At 32.0% G+C, this 8,566-nt stretch overlaps 1 long non-coding RNA gene across 1 annotated transcript; it reads right to left on the reverse strand.

Moving 5' to 3' along the window:
- Window positions 1-7,287: 7,287 nt before the first annotated feature.
- LOC139819013 (uncharacterized) lies at window positions 7,288-8,338 on the reverse strand. The gene is made up of 3 exons (XR_011733573.1): window positions 8,225-8,338; window positions 7,882-7,987; window positions 7,288-7,678 (listed from the first exon to the last, which is right to left on the reverse strand). It is a non-coding gene; the product is annotated as an uncharacterized lncRNA (long non-coding RNA).
- Between the last annotated feature and the right edge of the window lie 228 nt (window positions 8,339-8,566).

Genomic DNA, 8,566 nt, shown 5'->3' on the forward strand with positions numbered 1-8,566 from the left:
ATGCGTGCAATATTGCAGACGTATATGCATACTATTATATGTATATTCAACAACGCAAAATATCGACTTGCGTCGAGCGTTATTATTTGCGTAACAATGCCACGTTATTGTAAAACATTCGAGAGACCAAATTGCTTTGACATGCTTGGAAAGCGCTTAACAGCTTAACATTCATAAATTATTTCTCAAATTTATTCAAACATTAAAACTGGAACCAAATCAGTCGAACGAGTACAAACAAACATGAATGAGCAAAACTCGTTCCGGCGAGTGTCCTCGACCTGACACTCACCGAAACAATTATACATTTGTGTTTGTTCGTGGTCGTTTGCTTGGTTCGAATGCTGCTTAATATTTCTAATGTGAAATACACACATAAAAAAAATTAAGAAATCAACTTTAAAATAACAGAATCAACTAAAAAATAAAGAAATCAAGTTTAAAATTATGTGAAAAATAAGAAATCGCCTTTAAAACCGTTTTAAGTTACAACCCTCGACTTTCAGCCGAATTGGGAGCAAGAGATGAAAAAATTAACACATAAACTTAATTTCAACAATCTATTGCAATTGTGAATAGCAATAGATTTATTTCGATTTAATTTAGAAATTTATTTCAGAAACGTAAATGTTTTACCAACAAATAGTTCGCAACAAGCACCGACGAGATTAAGGTCAGCCATCTCTGGGCAAATTTTCGTGACCAAAATGAATCTGTTGAATCCGGCGATACTTAAAGAATGTTGATATTATCGACTGTTGAAATAAATTTCTCGAGTGTCGATATATAAATATCTGAACAATTTATAATAGTATTGAATGTATAATTTATTATTATACAAATGTGTTATAAATAAGCACACCTTTTTACGATACAATAATGTTGTTGTATATTGCTGCAAAACTATATTTTTTTCATGGTTATCATCTGCGTGAGTTACTAAACCCGGATGATAACAGCAAAAGTACAGTGTTAAATAAAAACTGAATATTATAGTATTCTTATTTCTTAATATACATATGTATCATAGACATAATCTCTTCATTATCAATATATAAATAATTTAACACACTCAAACTCATATTTATAGATATTTTTCTTAAAAGCGCGTAAGCAATCAAGAAATTGATATAATAAAACTCTCTTTTGCTTAATTTTCCTGAATAATGTGAATTTACTCATGAGAAAATAAAAAATCGACTTTATAGGAAAAGAACCAATTAAATAATATAAATTTTTGTTAATGCATTTCTATTTTGTTGCAAAAATCGCAAAATAGTAAAGAACCCTTCTATTAATGCTTATATTTTATTTAATGTAACTATAATAAGTTCCACAATTATTATTTGTTTAATATTTAAATTCCTTTTTTATAATTTTATTCCATTTTTGAAGGTATTAATTTATATCTATATTAATTGTTATTTCTATACTGAAGAAGAATATATACTTATGGCACTTTTCTTTTTATATCTTATTACACGATATCGCTTATTAGCCGAATTTTTTTATTAATTCATCAAATTAGATTTATTATATAAAGTATTATATATAGATATTATATAGATAGGTTTATTAAATTAGTAAAATTACATTTTTAACGATAAAGAAATGATATCGAATGTAACACGATTTATCTTCGTTCAGTTTCGTTTCTTATTATATTCCAACGCAACAAACTTTCGAGAGAATATTTTTATTATTCTTGTATATATACTAGCTGCCCTGGCGAACTTCGTACCGCCTAACAGTCAATGAATGTAGTGATAAGACACGCAAATAGTCTCTCTCTCTCTCCCTTCCTCTCTTTCTCTCTCCCCTCACTCCCCTCTCCCTCTCAGCCCTCTCTCCCGCCTCCGATCCCTCTCGTCCTACTCTCCTCTCTCCCTCACTGCCCTTCCTCCTTCCCTCCCTCCCTCCCTTTCTTTCTCTCTTTCTCTCCCTCTCTCTCCCCCTCTTTTTTTCTCTCTCTCTCCCCCCCTCCTTCTCTCCCTCTCTCCCTCCCTCTATGTATTTTTTCTATGTATTTCTATGTATTTGGATATGGGGCATTCCATGCGAAGTGATCCACCCCAAAAAAATGTTTTTTTTTTTATTGTGCTGAAATTTGCACAATCTATTGTTCTATTGACCATAATTATCCACACCAATTTTTTAGACATTTGTCCAACGCGTTGTCTACTTACAGGGGTTTAAAGTTTCGGCGTTGAGACCGTCATGTTAAACTTCACACATCGATAATTTGTCGTAAACATTACCGATTTTAAATAATGACCAGTGATTTTTTAAGTATTTTTTACACACTTTCGAGATATATTATGCATTATTAATAAAAAAAGGTTAATTAATTGATATTTTTCAATATTAATAATAAATTCAAATTTTTTTTTAAGATCGGCATCTTTGATTTCAATAAAAAAAATGCCAAAAAAAAGAAGGAAATGTCAACAAAAAAGTATAGGAAGTCCAAGATGGAGAAATCACTCCTTAGTAAGTTACAATTCATTCTGTGTGCGAACTCATGATCCGTGCCGCCGGCGGGGCCCGCTTTCTCCATCTTGGACTTCCTATACTTTTTTGTTGACATTTTCTTTTTTTTTTGGCATTTTTTTTATTGAAATCGAAGATGCCGATCTTAAAGAAAAATTTGAATTTATTATTAATGTTGAAAAATATCAATTAATTAACTTTTTTTATTAATAATGCATAATATATCTCGAAAGTGTGTGAAAAATACTTAAAAAATCATTGGTCATTATTTAAAATCGGTAATGTTTACGACAAATTATCGATGTGTGAAGTGTAACATGACGGCCTCAACGCCGAAACTTTAAACCCCTGTAAGTAGACAACGCGTTGGACAAAATTGGTGTGGATAAGTATGGTCAATAGAGCAATAGATTGTGCAAATTTTAGCACAATAAAAAAAAACATTTTTTTTGAGTGGATCACTTCGCATGGAATGCCCCATATCTTTCTAGATTAACTTTTTTTTATGTGAATTTTTCCGATATTTTATTAGTTATTCTGCTATTCCGGAAAATTCTACCCTTATTTCATATACTTGTGGTAAAAATTCGGCCCAGCCGTTCTTGAGTTATAAGTGGTCTAACTAAACCGACTTTGTTTTATATATTAAGATAAAATAAACAAGGAATATGGATATTAAATACGAATAACTTGACCGTTAAATTTAGCTTAATATTTGTTTATGCTTTGAATGCAGGGGACCAGCAGACAATGTTAATATTTATTTAAATTTGGGCAAATGAGAAAACAAAATCATATTATTTTCATGAATTTTTATGTTTGTGTAAGACAAAATGTATTTCTTTACAAAGTGACATAGACATATATCGATATTGATGCATCAAACATAAAATAAAGATACATGAAAATTATACAACTTAAAAAATTGCCATTGATTAATGCTTTTATTAATTTTACCTACTTTTCTATTATCAGACACCTACATCAATTGCATTAATCGGGAAATTAATCGTGGAATTTGAATAACAATAAGTATAAGCAACTTAGAATTAACGAAATTAATAATCGCATTCCAAAGGTCGAAAACATTGATTTTTAGACTTATGTGTATTGATTAACAAGGGAAATCACCAAAGATTATCCTCTCTGTAAACGAGCGGCTCCTCGTTCTGCGAATTACTCACATACTTTGAATTCTCCTTTACGACGAAGCGAGTCATCATAGGACAGTATTCATAGTTCGATCTTATATTTAAGATTGTCTTGTCGTTAATCCGATCATAGGCGGTCTTAATACTTTATTTAGCCAATAAAATGATCATACAGCATTTTGAAATAATGCTAACTGATGGAAATATTTTATTGAAAATATAATAAAATTATATTAAATAAAAATGTACACGGAAAAAAAATTTACTTGTTTCAAGTAAAATTTCATTGCTTTAAAGAAAAAAATTACTCCAATAGTCCTTAGTAAGAATTTACTTCTTTCATAGAAACAACTTTCTTGTCGCTAGTAAATATTTTCTGGAACGAAAGAATTATCTCTTTAAATAAAAATTATATGTTATGAAAAGAAATGAAAATTACATCAAAATAAGAAAATGTTATCTGCGGGAATATTTATATTTCTTGAAACAAAGGAAATATTTCTCACGAGTAGTAATCTTATTTTTGAGGCAATGGAAAATTTTTTGCATTGAAAATATCGATTCTTGTACGGTAACAATATTTTCTTGCAGTAACGATATATTTACTGCGATCAGAAATTAATTTGCTTGCAACAAATAAACAGATTCTTGCGCGGTTACATTATTTTCTTGAAATAAATACATTTTTACTTCGATAAGAAATTAATTTGCTTGCAACTAAGAAACAGACTCTTGCACGGTTACAATATTTTCTTGCAATAAAAATATATTTGATGCTTTAAGAAATTAATTTCCTTGCAACAAATACACAGATTCTTGCGCGGTTACAATATTTAAAAAAAGAAATACATTTTTACTTTGACAAGAAATTAATTTGCTTGCAACTAAGAAACAGACTCTTGCACGGTTACAATATTTTCTTGCAATAAAAATATATTTGCTGCTGTAAGAAATTAAATCTCTTGCAACAAATACACAGATTCTTGCGCGGTTACAATATTTTCTTGAAATAAATATATTTTTACTTCGAGAAGAAATGAATTTACTTGCAACTAAGAAACAGACTTTTGCACGGTTACAATATTTTCTTGCAATAAAAATATATTTGCTGCTGTAAGAAATTAATTTTTTTACAATAAATATATTTTTACTTCGATAAGAAATTACTTCACTTGCAATTAAAAAACAGATTCTTACACGGTTATAATATTTTCTTGCAATAAATATATGTTTACTGCAATAAGAAATTATTTTACTTGCAACTAAAAAATAGATTCTTTTTTGATAATATTTTCTTGCAATAAAAATATTTTTACTGCAATGGCAAATTAATTTTTTTGCAACTAATAAATAGAGTCTTGTAGGGTAGACCGGGGCACGTTGTCACATCGGCTTTATTTAAAAAACTAATAACCACAGGGCAGCACCCGTCATTCCCAAAACGTGTTAGTGTATGCCCATCTTTGGTGTGTTTACAGTGTTGAGATTGCTCCAGCCGTGTTGACGTAAAATCAACTTGAAAGTTTTTTGCGACCGTAAGTAAAATTTTATTGTCTAATATTCAACGTACTGGACATGAAGCTTATGTTTTTTCAGAATAGACCTTTATATTATCTTAAAGTATGTACTTTTACCTATCGCGTGCAATACCTAACCTTATGAATATCTCAAACGTGTCGGCCATGAGGCTGTTTGAAGTAAAAAAATGCCCTCGGGGCTCGTTGTCACGAATTTGATGGGAATCTATTGCGAATCTTCGGATGACGATAACGAGTAAAAATATTTTATGTTTAATCACCAACATGATTATAAAAGAAAAAATGTGTATCAATAAGTTGCGCATTCGAGTGGAATTCTTGTATTTAGATTAAGACAAAAACTTCGTGCTTTTTGAATTTTTTTGAAATAAAATAAATGTTTCTGTAAAGGATTTTACTTTTTTACATTGCATCGCACTATAATATATTGATATTTACGTTGAATACAGTTTGGATAACATTTTGCATGCAATTACATTTGATGTGACAACGTGTCCCGGTCACGGAGCACGTTGTCACAAGCGACCTGTCGTTATTTATTGTTATGTAACAATATGCAATTTATTGTTATGTAACTGTAGAGTAACAATCACACAAAATTCGATACTGTCCAATTGAAGCTGAGGGTTCACTCGAAAGGACCCCAGGCCCAGCCATAGGAAAAATAGATCCCGGTCAAATTGGTTAAAACTGCAGTATGTTGTACTTCATAATCTCCTGATCAAAAGTGTTAATGGGCACCAAGTCCGAAAACCATCTACTTTTCGAGTTATCAGACGTTGAACATGGTAAAAATGAGGATAATGGGGATATTCTATTTTAGAGTATCCACGGTAATAATTCTTTAGGGTCGCATTTTTATGTGTGTGTGTGTGTGTGTGTGTGTGTGTTTGTGTGTGTGTGTGTGTGTGTGTGTGTGTGTGTGTGTGTGTGTGTGTGTGTGTGTGTGTGTGTGTTGTGTGTGTGTGTGTGTGTGGGTGTGTGTGGGTGGGTGGGTGGGGGTGGGTGAGTTGTGTGTGTGTGTCGTGAGGAGTATGCTGTGTATGTGCATGTGAATGTAGGTGTGTGTGTGTGTGTATATTCTTATTATCAGTGCACCGTCGGCATTAGCATCACCAATGTACATCGCGTGGAAGTTGTGCGATCGGATTTTGTACATCTTTACCCTGAAAAGGACCGGTTAATGTATAGTCAATGTATATGATTAGGGTCGCTCGTTGATGTTACGTGGCTGCGGTCGGTTCGCTGAATCACGAATTATTATTACATAATTACAAAAGTAATTAAATTGTAATATATTAATGATTTTTAAATAAAGTTTGACACTGCGCGGACTCAAACTTATCGGCCGCAAATGACAAAATATTACGCGCACGCTTTACTCTACCGTCGTAGCGTATCGCCAACGACGCCAATTCTTGCCCGAAACGGCTGAAACAGCGAAAGAGCCTGAAAGTCATATGTTTGTTTCCCTCTAACATATCTGTCTCTTTGCTACTGCGTGTCGCTGTCCCGTTATGGGTTATGCACGACATCAACCTAATATTATTATCCTTCAAACCAGATAATCGAATCCATTCGTGATTCAGCGAACCGACCGCAGCCACGTAACATCAACGAGTGACCCTAATCATAGAAATTGATCGGTCCTTTTCAGGGCCAAAAGATGTACAAAATCCGATCGCGCAACCTCCACGCGGTGTACATTGGGTGATGCTAATGCCGACGGTGCACTGATAATAAGAATATACACACACACACACCTACATTCACATGCACATACACAGCATACTCCTCCGACACACACACACACACCCATCCACCCACCCACCCACCCACCCCACCCCACCACACACACACACACACACACACACACACACACACACACACATAAAAATGCGACCCTAAAGAATTATTACCGTGGATACTCTAAAATAGAATATCCCCATTATCTTCATTTTTACCATGTTCAACGTCTGATAACTCGAAAAGTAGATGGTTTTCGGACTTGGTGCCCATTAACACCTTTGATCAGGAGATTATGAAGTACAACATACTGCAGTTTTAACCAATTTGACCGGGATCTATTTTCCCTATGGCTGGGCCCGGGGTCCTTTTGGCATATCAAAGTACTCTTAAATATTGAATGTAAAAAATACAAAAAATATTGAACCAAATGTGTGACAACGTGCCCCGGTCTACCCTACATACTTTATTCTATTTTCTAAATCCTGATCTGGTTAAACAATTTTGCTTATGTCTTTGAATCATTCTTATTTATAATATCCTTTTTACAATTATTAACATCATGTCTCATATATGTCAAAAGCGCCTTGCATTAAGTTTGTGTCGCAGTCTCCAAAACTTCTTTCGCGTGAAAGCCTATACTTATACGTAAAAAATTTTTTGCTTCACCCTTATATGAAAATTGAGCACCTGGTATCGCTGATACTTTATATTCCCGTTGACACCATTTGATGAATTTGGTAGCATTTATATCTTTAAAAAAAGATAATTTACAAAAAATTAAGTATTTTACAAGTATATAAAAATATAATTAAAAAAGAATACATTATATGAATAATATCTATGAATAATATGAAAATTGTAATATATAATTACTTCAAAATTTTATATTCGAATTTACTCACAATCAGTTATACTGTATTACAGGAATTGTATGGGAAAAAGATTCGTTATACCTGACGGAAGATGGATCCAGACGAAATAACCACCTGATCGTTGATATAAACAACAACAGTTTGGCAGAAATTGATTCAGTGTCTTACAAAGGGTATCTAATTGTTCCTGTAAGTTGACTTTTATTTATTTTATTTTTATCTACTTTTTATATAATGGTTTAAAAATATATAAGAACAATTTTTGTATTAAAATAAATTATCAAAATTATGAGAGCATACATAATCTATTTTTATAATTAAATACCTATTAAAGATTTGCTGTACGATAATCACCGTTAAATTATATAATGATACACTTTTTGAAGCATAAAAATATTTATAGTACAGAGATGATGTAACGTACCTTGTAGATCTTTATAATCTTATCCAGATACTCATTTTCAAGATTTTCATGAAGCAAATTTGCAATTACTCCTGAAACATATTGATTAACTCCACCACCACTGCACATTATGCCCTTAAAAAAAAAGTTGAAAGACATACATTAAGACAGTTACAATAATAAGTCACAAGATTTTCGTTAATCGATATAACGCACGTCTTTTTCGTAAATCGTTGACACATTAAATAGTTTCGCATAATTCACAATTTTTTAATTAACAATTTTTTTTAAATAAAAAGAAAATAAGATCCCTTACGATGTTTTTACAATGTTCACAACACGCGGACTGCATTTAATCTATCC

Source organism: Temnothorax longispinosus, chromosome 9 (genome assembly GCF_030848805.1).
Source record: "Temnothorax longispinosus isolate EJ_2023e chromosome 9, Tlon_JGU_v1, whole genome shotgun sequence".
Taxonomy (NCBI): domain Eukaryota; kingdom Metazoa; phylum Arthropoda; class Insecta; order Hymenoptera; family Formicidae; genus Temnothorax; species Temnothorax longispinosus.